Source organism: Rhinolophus hipposideros (genome assembly GCF_964194185.1).
Source record: "Rhinolophus hipposideros genome assembly, chromosome: 17".
NCBI classification, from domain to species: domain Eukaryota; kingdom Metazoa; phylum Chordata; class Mammalia; order Chiroptera; family Rhinolophidae; genus Rhinolophus; species Rhinolophus hipposideros.
In genome coordinates, this window is record NC_138063.1 from 48574233 (window position 1) to 48594509 (window position 20277).

Sequence of the window (20277 nt, forward strand, 5' to 3'; positions counted from 1 at the left end):
ACTGTCTGGGTCTATGAGTTTTTGTTTCTTTATTTGTTTATCTTGTTCCTTTGTTGCTTACAGTTCTATATCCCATATATTAGTGAAATCCTATGGTTCTTGACTTTTTCTGTCTGACTTATTTCATTTAGCTTAATAATCCCAAGATCTATGAATGTTGTTGCAAATGGCACTATTTCATCTTTTCTTATGGCACAAAGGAGAAGGGACTGGTAGATGAGGGTAAATTTGATATAAACATATCAAATATATGGTGATAGAAGGAGAACTAACTCTGGGTGTGAATTGTACACTTGAAATATATATACTTTACTAACCATTGTCACCCCAATAAATTTTAATTAAAAAATTAAATTAGGAAAAAAATAAAGTTTATAAGGATTATAAAAAAAAGCTCGTTACTTTCAAATAATATTATTGTCTACATGGATAACTCAAAAGAATCTATAGATACGTTTTAAAAATTATTAAAAGTTTAATAGAATTATTGGCAAAACACAATATAAAAATCAATGGTATGTCTAGACAAATGTTAAGTAGATTTATTATAGTGATCATTTTACAATATATACAAATATTATGTTGTATACCTGAAACTAATTTAATGTATGCTGATTATACCTCAATAAAAAACAAATTATGTTATGTGTATACTTTAGTGATGAACATAAAACATAATAAAAATACCATTTCAAAACCATTACAATATAAACTGTATAGAAATAAACCTAACATAAAATGTGAAAGAACTTTAAAAAAACTGTATAAACATTATTGAGAGATGTAAAAGCAGACCAAAATAAATGGAACTATATTCCATGTCCATAAATTGGCACATTTAATAACATAAGCACATCAGTTCTCCCTAATATGAACTACAAATTCAATGTACTCCAGTCAAAAATCCCATTTTGGGGGGGCATGGGGAGGTTTTAGATGAAACTTGACGAGATAATACTAAAATAGAGGACAAATAAAAGTATAAAACACTTTCGAGAGAGAAGAATAAGGTGGGGGGATTTGCCTTACTAAATGCCAACACTTAATATAAATCTATAACAATTAGGACAGTGGTATTTGCATACGAAAAAAATCATCAAATGTAACAAAATAACAAATCCTGGAACATACCACATGTATATGAAAACTTGAGTCATGGTAGAGTTGGCTTTGCAAATCAATAGGAAAAGTATGGACTTTTTAATAAACGAAACAGTGTCAAATAATTATCCATATGAAAACAATGAAAATTGAATCTTATTTTTCATTAGACAAAAATGACTCTAGGTAGATTTAAAACATAAATGTGAAAGGCAAAACCAGAAATTCATGGAAGACAAAAAGGAGACTCCTTTTGTAATCTCAGGGAAGGGAAACAGTCTTAAAAATAGGCAAAATATCATAAATTTAAAAGGGAAATATTGATAAATTTAACTAAGTTAAAATGAAGAACCTCTGCTTATCACAAGACATCAAAAGAAAGTAAAAAGATAAGCCAAAGGAGAAGGGAGCCAAAGGGAGAGATAGGTGCAGTGCATATAACCAACAAAGGGTTAGTACAATGGTCATATAAAGAACTCCTGCAAACCGCCCCTCCAAGAAAGACAAATAACCATCTGGAAAAATGGATTCAAAATGTGAATAAGCCATTCATAGAAGAGGAAAAGAAAATCAACCACATTAGCAGTCAGATAAATGAAAATGAAAGCAATGAGGTGTAATTTTACAGCCAACTGATTGCTAAAAATTTTAAAATCCAATAATGTCTAAGTGTTGGGCAGGATATAGGGCAATCAGAACACTTATACCCTGCTTACAGGAGGATGTTTTGCTATGACCAATCAGGAGAACAATTTAGCATTATCCCTAAGTTAAAAATGACATACCATTGGCCAGGCCAGTCCTAGGTATATGCACTTGTTAACTTTTGTACTTGTACATCAAGGGATATGTACAAAGAAATATATAGCAAAAAATTAGCAGGAATCTAAATTGTAGACAACAATGCAATATATACATTAATGGTGGTCCAGTCATCCAAGGAGCTATTGTAGAATGGTGAAAATGGATGGGTTACAGCTACACACATACACACAGAGCTCACACATGTGGATTTGAACTCATTTACATAAAGTGCAATAACATTTAAAAATATATAACATATTTTAGGGATGATACTCATATTAAAAATCTATAAAGATAAGGCAATGATAAACACAAAATTCATGTGAGTGGTTACCTCTGAAGGAGTGTATGGGATAGGATTAAAGGAGCTTCTAAATCAATGATAAAATTCTATTTCTTCAAATTGGTGTCAGATGCTTAGGTGTTTGTTGTACTATTTTTCTGTATACTTCACACATATTACAGATCAGTGTATATCTATTTGAGATTGAATAAAATTTAAAATATTTTTAAAAATCAAATTGCAGATTATTCCATGAAGTATAGCACACTTTAAGTTAATATATTTACACAGACAAAACTCTACCCATCTGTGAGTATGTGGTTGCATAGCAGAAGCTCTGGAAGACTGTCCCCACAGTAATAACAGAGCCTTACTTCTAAGAAGAGAGGCTGCCATGTGGATCAGGGTCAAACCAAATTTGTATATAGTTTTGGTTTTGAATCTTATACAATGAGAATAAATGTTTGTATATTAATATATTATTCATTATATCATTATATTAATTGCATAATTAAAATAGATTTTATAAATTTGAAGATAATTGAAAGAAAGAAAGAAAGAAAGAAAGAAAGAAAGAAAGAAAGAAAGAAAGAAAGAAAGAAAGAAAGAGAGAGAGAAAATGAAAAGACAGTCTACTGAATGGGAGACGTTTGCCAATGAGACATCTGATAAGGGGTTAATATCCAAAATTTAAAAAGAACTCATAAAACTCAACCCCTCCAAATCAAACAATTCAATTAAAAAATGGGAAGACAACCTGAATAGACGTTTCTCCAAAGAGGACATGCAGATTGCCAATAGACATATAAAAAGATGCTCAATGTCACTGATCATCAGAGAAATGCAAATTAAAACGACACCCTCACATCTGTCAGATGGTCGTCAACAATAAATCAACAAATAACAAGTGATGGTGAGTATGTGGAATAAAGGGAGCCCCCGTGCACTGTTGGCGGGATTGCTAATTGGTGCAGCCACTATGGAAAACAGTATGGACGGTCCCCATAAAACTAAAAATAGAACAACCTTATGACTCAATAATTCCACCTCTGGGTATTTACTCAAAGAAATCCAAAACACTAATTTGAAAACATATATGCACCCCTGTGTTCACTGCAGCACTATTTACAATAGCCGAGATGGAAGCAACCCAAGTGCCCATCAATAGACGATTGGATAAAGAGGTGGTACATTAACATTGGAGTATTGCTCGGCCCTAAAAAAGAGTGAAATCTTACCATTGTGGCAACATGGATGGATCTAGAGGGTATTATGCTAAGTTAAATAAATCAGATAGAGAAAGACAAATGCCATACGATTTCACTTATATGTGGAATCTAAAGAACAAAATAAATGAACACACAAAACAGAAGTGACTCAGATACAGAGAACGAACTGATGGCTGCAGAGCGCAGGGTGTTGGGGGCTGGGTGAAAAATGTGAAGTGATTAAGAAGTATAAATTGGTACTTACAAAATTGTCATTAGGATGTAAAGTACAGCATAGAGAATACAGTCAATAATATTGCAACAACTATGTATAGTGCTGGGGGGTACTAGACTAATTAGGGGATCACTGCATAAATTATATAAATGTCTAACCATTATGCTGTACACCTGAAACTAATATAAAATAATATTGAATGTAAACAGCAATTGAAAGACAAGTTAACAAATTGAGAGAGAGAGAGAGAGAGAGAGAGAGAGAGAGAGAGACAGAGAGACAGAGAGAGACAGAGACAGAGAGAAAGAGAGAAGCAAAGAAGGAAAGAAGAAAGAAAGGAAGGAAGGAAGGAAGGAAGGAAGGAAGGAAGGAAGGAAGGAAGGAAGGAAGGAAGGAAGGAAGGAAGGAAGGAAGGAAGAAAGGAGAGAAAGAAAGAAAAAGAGGGAAGGAGGGAGGAAGACAAACAAACAAACAAAAAAGCAGGTCTACCTATGGTCACATGACAAGGCTAGAGAAGGAGGAACTGAAGCTGCAGCTGCTCCCCGACTGCTGGCACACTGCAGAGCTGCCTTCAAGTCACAGCTCTGCTGCCCTGACTTCCCTGAGGGAGCAAGCTCCAGTCACCTCTAGGAGAGTTTGAACTTCTCTGCTTCTGGGCTAGAGGGGTGGGGGCAAAATTTGAATGACTCAGATTCTGGGTGAATCAGCTGGTCCCAGGAAAGGAAAAAACCTGTGTCTAGGTTCTCAGTGGAGCCACCTTTTTTTTTTTTTTGCTTTCAAGGTGTTTCTTCAAAAAGTATGCTAATACACATCTATGGCTTTTAAAAAGAGAAAGAGAGAGAGAGAGAGAGAGAGAGAGAGAGAGAGAGAGAGAGAGAGAGAGAGAGAGGAAACTTCAACTTCTATTATTAATTATTAATAATGTATTATTTTTCCAGAGCAGTTAGTCCTTAAAAATGAATTCTACTTTTCTAAGAGATGAGGTGAAATTTTTATCTAATATTTTCCTACGACAGGACTTCACTTTTTGCTGAGCATTCGGCTCTGTCTCTTCTTGATTCCTCTCCTTGATTGGTAAATCTTTTTCCCCAAGAGAGTAATCAAATTCACAAATGAAATGAGTTTTAAAAATACTTAAAAATGCAATAGAATAACCCAGTCACTCATTGTTTCTGTCCAAATACAGTTTGGGTTTCAAGGCAGGAGAGATATTAATAAAGGTAGAAAGTGAATCTGAAACTCAAACACTTTAATAAATAAAGAGAACAGCTTTAAAAGAGCAGAGAAATGCACTGACCTTTTTCAAGCCTCTTTGTAAATGCAATATTATTTACAGCACACATATTTGTAATCACAATAGCACGTTTCTAACCTTGACTGTCATCTATCCTAGGAGTTCTGTTCCATTTGGCTGACTTCAAGACAGTGATTGGAAGGCCAGCAAAGAGTCATTTTTGTCTCATTGTTTGGAACAGTCAGTCACATCTGTTATGCAAGTATGACAACTAATGCATTACAGCATAGGTTCTGTTTTTAATTTTTCATAAGTCATAAATTATGTGTGCTTTGTAAATGGAATAATATATAATAAGCATTTTAAGAATGAAAGGGGGGGGCCAGAAAAGGAGGGAAAAGAAAGAAGGATGGAAATTGAGAAGGAAAGCAAACATTCTGATTAAATTTAAAATTGAAAGGGGAATCAAATATATGGTGATAGAAGGAGAACTGACTCTGGGTGGTGAACACACAATGGGATTTATAAATGATGTAATACAGAATTGTACACCTGAAATCTATGTAAATTTACTAACAATTGTCACCCCAATATATCTAATTAATTAAAAAAAATTTAAATTGAAGCCTAGACTTTAAAATAGTAAATGATGTTTTCTTACTGATGCATCAACATTAAGCAACACACAGACACTTTTTGCTTCCCATTGCTTGGATTTCATATTAGAGTCAAAATAGAATAAAATGTTGTGAAAAGTCTGTCTCATCATTACACACAATTGTGCCTCGCATGAGGTCTTCCCTCGACTCATTCATTCATTCATATATTCATTCAGTCATTCACTAAATATTTATCGAGCACCTACAACACGCCAGGTACTGTGCTAGGTGTATAGTGGAGAAAGGTGCTGCTCTCATGCAGCAGCCCTGTGTTTACAATGTGTCTCTCCTTCCTGTTTCACCTCTTCTCTATTCTCATACCCATTTTTCCAAGACCTTACCAAATACTATTCCTCACCTTTTCTGACTTATGTTCCAACCTCTACCCCCATCTACCAGCCTGCCCACATCACAACCCACATGACACCCAACCCAAAATATTTCACAGCAGTGCCCTGAGCTATTTGCCAGGGTTATTTGTGGCACAACACAAATGGGAGACATATGTTGAGTTCTAATCCCAAATTAGAAGCAGGTCTTCCTCTAAGGACTTAAAGACATCCCCAAGGCCACAGCAGTCAGAGAACACAGCCATTAGGTCAGCTGCACATCCCACAGACAGAACAGATGGATAGATTTCAACACGTGCTCAGGGCAGAGAGACAGAGCTGCAGCATTCAACATGCAGCCATTTCTGGGTTAAAAACCATCTGTGGTCAGGTCTGAGTTCCCTACGGTAAGACGCACACATCCTGGTGCCTGGACATCACAGAAGAGGATGCAAGTAGATGATTAACACCCTGAGGAAGTGTTTCCACCAGTTCCAGAGATAGTGGCCTGGACACGAACACCAGTATTATGCTTTATGACTCACTGTGCAAGAGGGCGTGTGGTTCTCATTACACAATATAGGTGTATTCATTCTAAATAACCCTTTTTTCCATTCACAGGAAACCCCATGTTTAAGGATCATTTCTGGGTGTTAGACACTTGAACTGGGTGGACCCTTTGATTATTAGAGTCAAAGTTCTGATACCCAGAGTGAGCGTTATCAGGTGAGCGATCTCCCTGACATAACTTTGTCTTAATGAACCAGGGTTCCACATCTGAGTGCTGTGGTCACTTTCAGATGAACTTCCCACATGTGGCTTTGTGTTATAGTTACTTGTATATTTAGCATATTTTCCTGCAAACATACCAAACCACATGTGGGCGGGACTACTTCACCTTTCCATCTCCTGTAGTGCTCAATACACTAATCATAGTGGTGATGATGATGATGGTGATGATGGTGATGATGGTGATGAAAGCAACAAATATAGTGCTCACTATTTACCAGGCATTGTTCTAAGTGTTTTATCTTTATTAATTCATTTAATCCTTATGACAACTTTTTGAGGTGGATGCTGTAATTACTCCCATAAGGAAGGTGAAGCATGGAGAGGTTACATATAGTATCCAGCTCCTGGTAAGTTGTTGGCAAACATTTGCTGGGTTGAATTAAATTTTACCCTTCTGAAATTGAGTGATACGAGTCTTAACCTAATTTTGCATATATAAAATATATTTCTATATTAAATTTTTACTCGTTTAGGAAATTAAGATATTTTCCTCAGTGTGTATCTGAAGGCTGGCACATGATGGTTTCAAAACTATATGAAATGGAACGCTTGAGTTACATATGTAACTATTTCTGATGTCTTAATACCTTTCTGAAAGTTTTGGTTTATCATAATTAATGACAAATTCCACTTTTGCTTTTCCATATTCTAAGCATAATCCATCTTGTGTTAGATGGTAATAATATTTTCACAAGAACCCGTAGTCTTTTTTTCCTGTAATCGCTTTCTTTTCTTTTTCCCAGGGGGTGAGATTGCTAAATTGCTGTTCTTAAAATTGTCTGCTTCTGTCACTTCCTAGTGTAACCCCATGTAATGGGACCTCACATCACCTGTGAAGGTGAAAGCCAATCTGAATTCTCCAAAAAATTTGGGGATGCCAAGTAGGTGGCTGTTGTAGATTAATTTGTCTTTGTGAGGTAAATGTGCAACGTGCTACAAGTTGATATATGCATCTGAGAAAATGTTAAGCCAGGTGGGATGTTGAGTACGTACACCTGTGTCTCTGTCTCTACCATTGTGTTTTCTTTGGTGTATAAAATTCTTACAGGACAAGGCAATTAGCCAAATAAATTTAGCAGATTTTGATAGTTTTGTGATTTCTTTGAGCTACAGTCACATAGAGTTGCTAAGAAATACGTGTTTTTTTCATGTTCCCTTGAATAAAAAATAGAAATACCATATTAGCAGCCTTTTTGTGCAGATTGGTTATGATTCAACAGTTCAAAATGTCCTTATTTCAAACTGGCCTGAGAGAAGTCTGGCTAAAATCAAGACTTCTGGGAGACAAGTAACACGACATTAAACAAATTCTGAAGCTCACTGTTTATCTATTTTCAATTTTGGATCCCATATGTGTACTTTTTTCTAGACTATCTAGAATCAAGTGGATGATTTTTTTTGCGTTCAAGGAGGCAAGCATGGGTGCTTACTGGCAATACCACCCCAGAGAGCAAGGGGCATGCTTACAGGAGCAAGAGCTGTGCAGAGTTGGCCTGATGGGGTTTATTAACCTAGCACTCTTCAACATGGCTGGAGGTGAGTGTGGGAACAGAGCCAGGAGTGCAGTTTCCAGGTTCTCACCCTCATGTGGAAAGGTGCTCACTCAGGTAGTAAATGGCCATCAACTGTAATTGGATGGCCATCAGCTGTGACTAGTTGGCCTTCAGCTGTAACCAGTGAGCCATTGGCCACTAATATATCTGCTGTGACCACGCTAGCAGCAAATGGGGGCTAGCAAGAAGATGGTGGCTGAGTTAGCAGAGCGGAGTGCAGAGAGGCGTGGAATATAGTGATATGATTCCCCTATCTATGGCTCCTTGGGTGTTCCTTTTTGGCCTCACCATGTCCTACATTCTTATATGGGGAGCAGGAGCTGAGACCCCACATGCCACCCTGCATGACAGTGAGCCTTGAACTTTATACCAGAAAACTTCCTGCAATCCCAGGTGTCGGAAATAAATAAATCAAACTCCATTTTTAGAAATTAAAATATAAGGTAAATGTCTTAATAAATAGAGAATTTAAAACAATTTCAGGGACAGAGTCCCGGAGAGCAGTTTCCAGGTTCTCGACCTCACGTGGAAGGGTGCTAGCTCGTGTAGTAGATGGCCATCAGCTGTGATCAGTTGGCCATCAGCTGTAACCAGTTAGTCATTAGCCACTAATATAACTGCCATGGCTAAACTAGCAAGCGCAGATTGCGGTTAGCAAGTGCAGTTAGCAAGCAGATTGTGGATTGCGGATTGTGTTGATCCTACTTCCTGTATCTCATCCGGCTGCCAGCGAGAATATAGTGGTATGACTCCCCTATCTATGGCTCCATTGTTCCTTTTTGGCCTCACCATGTCCTGTGTTCTTGTGCCGGGAACGGGAGCTGAGTCGCTGCATTACACAATCTTCCCACTTTATCGTAATTTCATTTTTTGCATCCATCGATGGAGATGAAATGGAAGGGATAAAGTAACTTGTATTGGTTCCAAACAAACAAATATCACTTTTCTTGGCAGATATGTGGCGCACAAATATGGTTTTCCAAACCAGAAGATGTGTCATATAGTGGTGGGATGAAATTTTAAAAAACGAAAGTGTGGAAAAATCTAAGTAATGTGGTTCTTTGGTTTAAGTTCCCATAGAGGCAGACCCTGAGACAAGGATTTAAATATAAATAGTTATTTGGGAGGTGAAGCCAGAGAATACTGGAGGGGGATGGGGACATGAGGTCGGGAATTGAAGGAAGCCCACTAGGAGGCAGCATAGAGCACGCCTTGGAGTTATCCCAGGTGAGGGGTAGGGCAGGGAGGGTATTTTACCCACCAGCTGTTCATCGTCACTGGTTGAGGGCTGCTTTCAGGAGTTTATCTTTCCAGCACTTCTGCCTTGCCCTGTGAGAGAACTAAGAGCCAAATGTATCTCTGCAGTTAGAAAGAAATCCCTCAGGCATTGTCAGAGGCGTTTGCAATATATAAGCTACCACCACTAGCTTTGGTGGTAGCATAAGCAACCACACATAAAGCAAATCATTAACCAAATTAGGAAAGACTGCTTCTTGAGGCTTTTCCTTTGCTCTTATTCACCTCCACGTGTTTTGTTTTTACTACATAGTCAGCACCTTGACTGTGCCTGGTACGTAGTTCAAACCAAGTTGTGGAAGGAAGGAAAGAAGGAAGGGGGGGGAGAAGGAAAGGAAGGAAGGAAAGATTTTTATGTAAACTGAGATGATGACTTGACTTTGTTTCCTTGGTTTTTCCCTTTTTTTCTACTTGCAACTCAGATAATACTGTGACACATTTTACACCTGTCCACCTGCCACTGTGATGAGTACTGCAAAACTCTCCGGGCCCTCCAGATAAGCAGTACCTTCTCATTCTGTGATAGCTGTGGACGCACAGGCAGGCAGCAGGGCTTTCCTTCTTAAGATCGTGGGAACCCTGCTGCAACAGTGGGATCTAACTCTTTGGTCGGTGACGCGTTAGCATTTCTCACACCAAAGTTCATGGCATGTAATGCTCAGGTGTGTACGCGGATAGACCTGCAGCACGCAGAGCTGCTCTTTTGTGCTGACATTCACGTCTCATACGAACCTTTACTCGGAACCCACGGTGTGCTGAGCAGATGTCCAGGTGCCTGCTCTTTGGTTGCAGCCTCTACCTGTGAGGGTGTACTGGAGTTTCTGTTAATGGGAGCGAGCACCATTCTCAGGGATTCCCCACGCTGGCTAGTTGTCTCGAGGGGGTCATGAAAACAGTGGACTTAACAGGCTCTGAAGATGGGCAGTCCAAAAACATAATTTGTTTGTTTAGCACAGATTTTTTTAACTGAATGACATCGGTCGGGGCATGGTGGCTCCAGTTTGCAACAGTTCTTACCTTCATAGTGGGCAGGGAGCCCAGCACTTCACTATTGAGGCTTTTGGTCTGGCCTTGAGAGACAGTTTGGCTTTGCACCCTCTGAACTACAGCTTCCCACAGCGTATGCCTAAGGCAACCCACAGACGGATGGGTGTTGTTTGAACCAACTCTCTCTTTCACGTGAACACTTTTTCTTTGCTGAGAGTAAAGTTGGGGGAAACCTAGAGGATGGTAGTAAAAGGCAAGGTGATATGGGGAAGAACCCTCTATCTTCCTAGCTCGAGGACCAACCTATACACACTCTGGTCCCAGGTTTCATATTTTTCCTAGATCCTATAACTTCTGTCCTTCTTCCTGTCATCCCCACATGTACTTTACCCCTAACATGTGCCTCTTAACCTCTCACTCCTGAAACTCTCCCCTTTTCTCCTAAAATTTAACACTCAAAAAGTCTTTATTCTGCCCCTGACTAGCACCCGAGCAGCAGGTTTCCAATCGCAAGCAAGAGTGCCCCATGGGCATTAGTTTCTTTAACATGGCCAATGGAGGAGTCAGCTCTGGCTCGCTCTGCATTGGAAGGTCAGGAATGGGAGAACTGAGTGCACGCCTCAGGGACGGGGGATAGAGGCAGAGCTACCCTCTTATCTAGGGAATAAGACATAGAGCTTGTACCTTCATATCAGGGTCTTCACATCTCCTAACTAAAATATAACTGGTTGTGAAGGTGAGAAGTTAGAGACAGCTGATGGGTGGTGGCAGATTCTAGAAGATCAGCCGTATATTTATTTTTATCTGTGTTTACTGGAGTTGGATGTGAAAAATGGTAAATGATTAATATAGAAGATAAAGAGTTATAAGATGAAAATATTTTGTAAGTATTATCTGAAAGTAGCAGAAAGCCACACAAACCTTTGGTGATTAGATCGTAAATAAGGGGTGTTATATACACCTGCATAATAAGGGAGAGTTTATTCAACACTTGAAACTTTTTGACCAGCATGAGCTCATCCCCAAATCTGCTAACACAGCATGTCTTTTGGAGGGGCACATAAACCCCAGGATAGTGTCATTAAAAGAGTAAGGATGTTCAAACCCAATCCCCTCAGGACCTATAAGACTACCTTGCATAATTGGCGAAAGCAACCCAAGTGGCACACATTGGTGCCTGAACAAATTACCCAGAAATTGAATGCCTTTAGTGCAAACTAATTTAATCTCAGAATTTCACCTTCTTGGCAAAGCTGTCCTTCCTCAGAGGAGGAAAAGTGAATTAAACAGCAGTTTCCACCAGATCCATCAGCCTACCCATTCCAGGAAAAAGTCCATGTTACCGAGTGACCATCAGAATTAAAGGGATTCATTTTACATATTTGGCAAAGGACTTGGTGTTTGTGTTGGCTCCTCTAAAGCAGCCTCAGTAGCAATCAGATTTACAGAGATGGTTACTGCTAGAAAATGACCATCAGCTGCAGGTGGCCACCCACCTTTGATGAGCTGAAGGATTGTTCCCCAGACACTCACTATACTCCTCCAGACTTCTGGCAGCTTCAGGTAACCATAACCTTGTATAAATGGTCACCTGAAGTGAGGTCGACCCTGGTGCTACTTACAATCCCTTCAATGTATGATCTGTTCTTTTCTTTATGCACTTAAGATAGCCAGAATTAGCATTATGCTCTATCATATTCTTTCAGAAATTCACACAAAATCTGAAGTGGCTGAAGGCTGTGAGCTGGATTGTGGAGGTCGACGATAGGTACTTCAGTGATCCCACAAGGTTCAGAAACTGAAGATAGTTGAAAAGCAGTCAACAGCCAATAAACTAGAGTTAAACACATGAAGTGTTTCCCCGAAAATAAGACCTGCCCTGAAAATAAGCCCCAGTTAAGAGCGTCAGCCAGACGGACGCATTTAGTATGTTATAATGATGTTCCAGAAGAAGATATGACTGTATTTGAATAAATGTAGATTGTTGTACATACAAAAGTAAGACATCCCCTGAAAATGCACCCTAATGCGTCTTTTGGAACAAAAATCAATATAAGACCCGGTCTTACTTTTGGGGAGCCATAGCAGTTGTTTCAGAGAATATCTGCTGTCTTTCCTTTTTGCTTCCCAAAGAAATACTATAAACCAATGTTAGTTCCTTGAAGATATATGGTTTCTTTTGAATATTATTTTTCATTTTTATTGAGGTATTATTGATATAACATTAGTTTCAGGCATACAACATAATGGTTTAATATTTGTGTATATTGCAAAGTGATCACCACAATAAATCTAGTTAATATCCATCAGCATTCATAGTAACAAATTTCTTTTTCTTGTGATAAGAACTTTCAAGATCCAGTCTTATAGCTACTTTCTAGTATGCAATACAGTGTTATTAACTATAGTTATCATACTGTACATTACATCATGACTGACTCATTTTATAGCTGGAACTGTGTACCTTTTGACCCCATTCACCAATTTGTTGTTAACTTGGCGTCTCTGTGTGGGGAAGGAGGGCCCAAGAGCTTACTAGTCCACAATCCTGTTGACATCACTCCTGGATTTTTAAAAAATCTTACATTTTAGCAACAGTAGATTCTCCTCACCAAAACCATCCCCTCTATCACTATGGAAAATATGTCTGATGAATTTCTCCGCCAGTCTCTCCTACCCCAACAGCAGACCAATGAAGCAGGTAGCAACTCAACCTTGAGAGGTCCCTACCCAAACATGTCCTTTTCTACCTTGAGTCTGCCATGCTACCTAAAATCATAATTATTATTTCCATACACATATGTGAATGGGGAAAGAAACAAATTATTACAGCTTATCAGCATCTAGGGAAAAATGAAGTATGTATTCTTTATTTACCTATATCCCAAATATATGGGTATTATTTACAAAATAAATCTTTCCTGCTGTATAGACTCTCATCAACAATACGAGTAAATTGAACATGTTATTTTCCTTGTTCTTCTCAAAGGAGGATAATGTAGTCCTGTCTTTCTTGACTTCTAGGCCCCTTTGAATTAGATAAGTCAATAGCTTTTGTGGGTTTTCAAGTGTGTGGCCTGCCCTGAAATGCTCCCCCACCACCGTGACCCAGGACTTTGCTTCAAAAGACTGGATTACAGTGGAGGAGGAGGGTTTGACCCCACCTTAGAAAGTTGTTGGATCAGGACACAGAGAGGAAGCTAAGTGTGAGGTCCTGGGAGGGATGGAGGCCTGGGCCTCACCCACAGGTCCCTTGGTGGGGAGATGCTGGTAAGGAGGGCTGTGGTAGCCAGTCACTGATCACAAGGACCCAGGGACCATCCTGTCCCTCAGGACATATGGTGGGCATCACTAGCTTCTGCTTTGATGAACAATATGGATCTCTGCAGTACTGATCAGGATTGATGGATAATCTTCATTTTCCTGGGCCACCTTAATCCCCTGTGCTAGCCCCACAGGAATGGAAAGAGAACCACAAAAACATGATGTACGAGGTCTGACAATTAAGTTCATGAACTCATCCTAGAAAAAGTGCTACATACCTATTGCTGAATATCACTACGATCTTCTTCGAAGTACTCCCCTTGGGAAACTATGCACTGACGCCAGCACCTAGTCCACCCTTCAAAGCAATTTTGGAACTCTGTTTCTGGAATAGCCATCAGAGCTGTCATCATATTACCCTTGATGTCTTGAATGTCATCAAAATGTCTTCCTTTCAATATTTCCTTTATCCTTGGATAAAGAAAGAAGTCATCGGGGGCCAAGGCAGGTGAGGAGGAAGGGTGTTCCAATATAGTTATTTGTTTGCTGGCTAAAAACTCCCTCACAGACAGTGCCGTGTGAGCTGGTGCATTGTCGTGATGCAAGAGCTCCTTTGGGACCATTTTTGCACACACCTTTCTCATGCCAAGATTTTCAGTTAAGATTTTCCTGTTTCTCTATTGACGTTCATTTTGTCTGCTGTGCTTCTCACAGTCAGCCGACGATTTCGACACACAATTTGATGAATTTTTGCTATGTTTTTGTCAGTTCTCTCATTACTGGCCACCCTGACTTCTCTTTATAAGTGATGCATTATCTCCCCTCAGAAAAAACATTTAATCCATTTGTACACTGCCGTTTTCTTCTTGCCTTTTCCCTATAAACTTGGACAAACAAGTCCCTGATTTCACTTCCACTCTTGCCAACTTGAAGAAGAAATTTAATGTTTGCTCGTTGCTCTAATTCAAGCTCAGACGTTCTCATGACCGCACACAAAAACATGCAACAACAATGAATGCCACTCAGCAAGACACTGCCACATGTTGACAAAAAAATAGCTGTGAGACACTGATATACCAAGGTTATGATACCTTACTGAGCTGTTTGTACAGTGTTGCCAATGTAAGTGCAGTGTCAAGTTCATGAACTTAATTGTCAGAACTTCTATATTGTAGTTTCCATCGCCTTGTCAAACAGAGGCTTACAGCTTAATATGACTTAATGTAGAAAAATAAATTATGTACCATTTATCATTCCTTGAGAATTGTGGATATATATGTGTGTCTACACATATATATTAAAAATGGAGTTATAAATTGCCTTTTCACTTAATGCTGTATTAGGATTATCATTCAATGACCTTAAATATTCCTTCATAACATCATTTTTATGACTACATAGTACTTTATTGAACTCTTTTGAAAGAAGGGTATGATTGTGTCATTTAAGAAGTGTGGGATAGAGAAGAGACCTCTCTGGCATGAGAAAGCTGGTTGTGCAGTAGCATGGTAATACCTTCAAAGGACAGCTCTTGGTATCATATTTGAGCCCAAGTCCAAATGTGCCCAAAGCAACAAACTGTCTTTATTACACCAGAGACTTAAAAAAATTTGACCACGTTTATAATAAAAAAATACATTTACATATCTACCTAGTTTATTCATTTACCTATTCATGCATTCAAATTCATTAATATTTGTTGAGGCCTACTATGTACCAAGCAGTTTTCTGGACACAACAGTGAACAAAAGAGAGAAAAATTCCTGCCCTCATGGAGATGATATTCAAATGGGCAAGACCCATGAGAAAACCAAAACCTGAAAGTAAATCTACATAGCATTTAAATACTAAAGTATGCTGAAGGCAGGGAGACACAAAGTGTGCATGTACGGGTAAAGTTTAGATTGGTGTCTAGGGAAGGAGTTACTGAGAAGGTAGATTTGAGTCAGGACATGCAGGAGGTGAAGGGCACCTCTCTAGGGAAGGGTCTCCAGGCAGAAGTGGAAAGCCCCTGCAGGAAGAGCCTGCTGGTGGGTTTGGGAAACAGCAAGAAGGCCAGTGTGGGCAGAGATGGTAGAGCAGACTGAGACAGTGGCAGAAAACGGCAAGGACGGAGAAACGCAAGCGGCACACAGACATCAGGGAGAGCGCAGCTTTATTTCGCCGGCGGGCTCAGTGGGATCGTTCCCAAAGACAGAGCACTCGCCGGGTTCAGGCGTTTGGTTAGATAGCACCGGGCTTCCGGGTTTGAGAGGGTTCACACCACTGCTATTGTGGCGCTGGGGGGTTGGTTAAAGCCGGCCGGGGTGACGGGAGAGTTTGTAAGGGCTGTTATTGCCCGAGACTGCTCTAACAGGCTGGGAGAGTCCCTCGCGGCTGTGATCGCCGGAAACTGCTCCAACATGATGTCGCTGGAGACTGACTGCTCTAATGTGTCCCCCCTGTTGATCATCGGAAGGGCAACCCTAGAGATCATCATTTAAACTGAGAGGGCGGTAGCCCCGTAGGGCAAGGATGCAGGTGCTGGTCAGACGGGAGACGGTATTTTCAATGAAGCGGACAAGGGCATTGATGATGCAGGCCGATGGCAGCAAGGAGGAAAACGGAGAGTCAGGGGCCCGCCAAAGGGGGGAGCCAGGGAGTCCAGGACTGAGAGCCAAACCCCCCGGAGGCGAGCTCCTCACGGCGGCGCTGTTTGCGATCCTGGAGCTCACAGACCTTGGTGGCGACGATCCCAGACTGGTGCATGTAGTAGCAACATTCTTCTTGGAGGAAGAGACAGGTCCCGCCCTTTTCGGCCGTGAGCAGGTGCAGGGCGCGCCGGTTCTGGAGGGCGACAGCCACCAGGCTGGAGAGTTGGGTCTGGAGTGACGTGAGTGAGTCCGCGACCCGCTCCATGTCATCACTAAGTTCCTGAGAAAGTTTGTAGTAAAAGTGGATGGAGGTCCCACGGCCGGAGGTACCTGTGGCGACCCCTATGAGGAAAGGGATGACAGCTGCCTGATGGGCATGATGAGAAGGGGAAATCTGAGATAAACTGCGAGTCCGTGTACAGGGAGGTGGAGGGGGACAAAAAGGTGAGGATGCAGCCAGTGTCAGTGTCACTGGCACCTCGGCATCTGAAAAGTAAGCCACCTTCGGAGAGGACAATGCCGGGAGGGGCACAGTAGGGTAGCGGCTTAGTGAAGCTGAGGCAGCGGGGGCCAGGGACCCGTGTACTGCCTGGGGGCAGGAAACAGGTTAAGTTCCAGGCAGGAGCTAGGGGGATGGGGCCCCGATCCGGCTGGGGATGATGGGGGTGCTGGCGATGTTGGGCAGCAACCAGTGGGGGGAACCGGGATACCGGAGAAGTCCAAACGGGCCAGGGGTAAACAAATCCAACAGGCGGAATTGGTGGAGGGGGTAGTAGAATGAAGCCATAGTCGGTAGGATGTGTTGAGGAGCTGCCGGGTAAGGTCCTGGGTATCTGGGAGTGGAGTGAGCAAGCGGAGGGAAGTTAGGTTGAGGCCACGGTAGCAGAGCTGGGCAGAGTAGCCCGAGCTATCGCAGCAATCCGGGTTGCTGCAATGTTGCAGAGGGCAGTGTCCTGGGCACCTCCACCATCGGAGGACACGGCCTGGGCCAAGTGTGACCAGCAGACAGACCCTCGGGGGAAGGAATTGCAGGGGGACTGGAAGGTCTGAGTCAGAGTGGTGGTCCAGTAGATGTGGTCGGATTCTGTGCAGGTGGTGAGTGTGGTTCCTCGGTAGCATTCTTGGGGCATGAGGGTATAGAATTGGAAGTAGGCTCTTGTCCCAGACCCCCGGGTGTAGGGACATTTCGAGGAGAGACTTAAAGGGAAAGGCAAAGGAGACTTAAGAGCCAGAGGGCCACAGGCAGGTAAGCATGAGCAGAGGAGAAACCCATAGTAGAAATCTGAACAGGAGGAGACCCCTCTGGCCAGGGGTCCTATCAGGTGGGGTCACAGAGATGAGCAGAAGAGAGGCCAGAAGGGTCAGCAGACAGAGGGTGGCAATGGTAAGGGGGGTGCAAATGAGAACTGTCATTCAGGAGGTCTTCTTTAGTGTAATCTTCAATGGTTCATCCGGTACCAGGTGTGGGGTCCAAGCAGGCTGGTCCGGTTCCGCTTGCTTGACGCTGGAATGGTGGATCCACAGTGTGATATCAGAGACCTTAAGGGCAGTGGGGGTGACAAGGATTACTGTGTGTGGGCCCGTCCATATTGGGCAGAAAGGCTCATGCTTCCAATCTTTGACCCAGACCCTGTCACCTGGAAGATGGGGATGGACGGGGGTCCCTAATGAGACAAGACCTCACATCTTTCTAGCAGATGTGAGTGTAGGCCCGTAAGGGTCTTTCCTAGGGCAATAAGCTGACCTTGGAGGTGGGAGTTGCCTACTACTCTGAGGTTGCCTGGGATGGATGATAGCAATGGGGGAGGCCGGCCATAAAGAATCTCAAATAGGGAGAAGCCATCTTTCCGAGGAGTACACCAGGAGCGGAGGATGGCCAAGGGAAGTGGGTCCATCCATCCTAGAGAAGTCTCTTCTCAGAGCTTCTCATCCTAGACAGGTCTCTTCTCTAAGAGCTACAATGTTTCTTTGAGGGTATGGTTCATGCGCTCTACTTTCCCTGAGCTCTGGGGTGAATAGGCCGTGTGAAGCTTCCAGGAAACATTGAGGGCCGAGGCTAGAGTCCGTAGTACATCTGACACAAAAGCTGGTCCGTTGTCGCTGTGAATGGTGAGGGGAAGCCTGTACCGTGGGATGATCTCATGGAGGAGAACCTTGGTGACTTCTCTGGCTATCTCAGTTCAGGTGGGGTAAGTTTCCACCCAGCTCGAGAAGGTACAGACTAGGACAAGAGGTATTTTGTCCCTCGGCAAGGGATCATTTCTGTGAAGTCTACCCTGAGATCCTCAAAAGGGGCAGATCCTGTTCGTTGGACCCCAGGTGGTGGGGTCGGTCCGGTCTTGGGATTGTGCTCAGCACAGGTAGCACAGCGCTCCATGAAAGAGCGGCATAAGGCTGCGAGTCTGGCTACATAGAAGTTTTTGGCCAACAGCTTTTCAAGTCTAGTCTTCCCTAGGTGGGAAGTAGAGTGATGTTCTGAAATGACGCGGGGAGCGAGGGCGGTCGAGATAAGCAAGCGGCCATCACGCAGTATCCACCAACCCTGAGGATGCCGGGTGGCCCGTTCATTCTGTGCCCAGCTGTCTTCCGCTGTGGTGTAGGTAGGGCTTGGCGTGGCTAGGGTGGTGGAAGCAATGATGGCTGTGTCTGTGTCCCGGGCGGCTGTCTTTGTGGCTTGATCGGCGAGGAGATTGCCGGCAGCCGGCTCATCGTTCCCTTTCTGGTGTCCTCAGCAGTGGATGATAGCTAGGTGCTGAGGTGCCCAAGCAGCTTCTAACAGCTGTAAGATTTCACCTTTGTTTTTGATGGTTTTCCCGTCACACATGAGGAGGCCACGTTCTTTGTAGATGGCCCCATGTATGTGTATGGTGGCAAAAGCGTACCTGGAGTCTGTACCTATTGACCTTTTGTCTCTTGAAAGTTATAGTGTCCATATGAGAGCCCAGAGTTTGGCTCATTGTGCTGCCCACCCGGCAGGGAGTGCTTTTGCCTCTAGAACCTCTGAGGCTGTAGTTATAGCATAGCCAGCTTTACGCAGCCCATCCTGTAGAAAACTGCTGCCATCAGTATAGAGTATAATTTCTGTGTCCTGCAGAGGGGAGTCCTGTAGGTCAGGCCATGTGGCATGAACCTCAGTGATGACTTCTAGACAGACGTGTTCTGGCTCACCTTTGGCCGTAGGGAGGAAGGTCGCTGGGTTCAGGGTTTGAACAGTCTGAAGGCTTATGCGAGGATTTTCCAGAAGGAGCCCTTGGTATTGGGTGAGCCTGGCATTGGAGAGCAATCGTGGACCCTGACAGTCATGAGAGTAATTACAGAATGGGGAACCTTGACTTTGAGTTGTTGTCCGAGGGTGAGCTTGTCAGCTTCCTGGATGAGGAGCACTGTAGCGGCTAAGGCCCACAGGCATGGGGGCCATCCAGAAGTGACCGGATCCAGTCTTTTGGACAGGTAAGCGATAGGTCTCATCCAGGTCCCAACTGTTTGGGTTAGGAGCCCCAATGCAGTTTTGTCTTTTTCATGGATAAATAGGCAGAAAGGTTTTTCCATATTGGGTAGGCCTAAAGCCAGGTCTCTCCCGAGCAAGTCTCTGAGCTCCATGAAGGCCTTTTCCTGTGCCTCTCCCCATTTTAGGGGCTGTTTGTCCTGTCCAGTGAGTGACTCATAAAGTGGTCGGGCTATGGCCGAGAACCCGGGGATCCAGATCCGACAGAATCCAGCTGCCCCCAAAAATTCACGTAGGGCCCGCTTAGTAGTGGGCCGTGGGAGGTTGGTAATAACCACTTTTAGCTGTGCGCTGAGGGCCCATTTTCCTTGGGTGATTATGAAGCCCAAGACTTCCTGTCTGCAGTGTTGAGCCTTTTCCCAGGACACTCAGTACCCTTTGGTGGCCAGATGTT